Genomic DNA, 837 nt, shown 5'->3' with positions numbered 1-837 from the left:
ACAACAAAGGTTCCAAACCTCTTTGACATTCATCATATGTTAGTGAATGATTCATCTATGCATTAAAATAGAATTTTCATTTTTTTGAATTTTTATCAAAATATAAGGGTTAACCCCTACGAAAATATTGAATTTTTCGGTAAATGCTTTATATACTGAAGCCTATGATTTTTTTTGTTGTTTTAAAATTTCTAAACACATTCTACAATTGTATTAATGTATATTAAACTCTATTTTATGGTACGTGGGCGTCGTTTAAATGTATCAAAATATAAGGGTTAACCCCTACGAAAATATTGAATTTTTCGGTAAATGCTTTATATACTGAAGCCTATGATTTTTTTTGTTGTTTTAAAATTTCTAAACACATTCTACATTTGCATTAATGTATATTAAACTCTATTTCATGGAACATGGGCGTCATTTAATTTTTTTGTCAATTAATTTAGTAAAACTTCATAATACTCGACTAATCACTATAAAATCGCTATTTTCTAGAAAAAACGGAGACAACAAAGGTTACAAACCTCTTTGACCTTCATCATATGTTAGTTAATGATGTAACTATGCATTAAAATAGTTGAATTTTTCGGTAAATGCATTATATACTGAAGACTATGATTTTTAGTGTTGTTTTAAAATTTCTAAACAAATTCTACATTTGTATTAATGTATATTAAACTCCATTTCACGGTACATGGGCGTCGTTTAAATGTTTTGTCAATTAATTTAGTAAAACTTCAAAATACTCCATAAATTAGTTGACTTACCACTATAAAATTGCTATTCTCTAGAAAACCGGAAACAACAAAGGTTCCAAACCTCTTTGACCTTCAT

Source organism: Brassica oleracea, chromosome C4, assembly GCF_000695525.1.
Source record: "Brassica oleracea var. oleracea cultivar TO1000 chromosome C4, BOL, whole genome shotgun sequence".
Classification (NCBI taxonomy): Eukaryota; Viridiplantae; Streptophyta; class Magnoliopsida; order Brassicales; family Brassicaceae; genus Brassica; species Brassica oleracea.
This window is presented reverse-complemented; position numbering follows the sequence as displayed.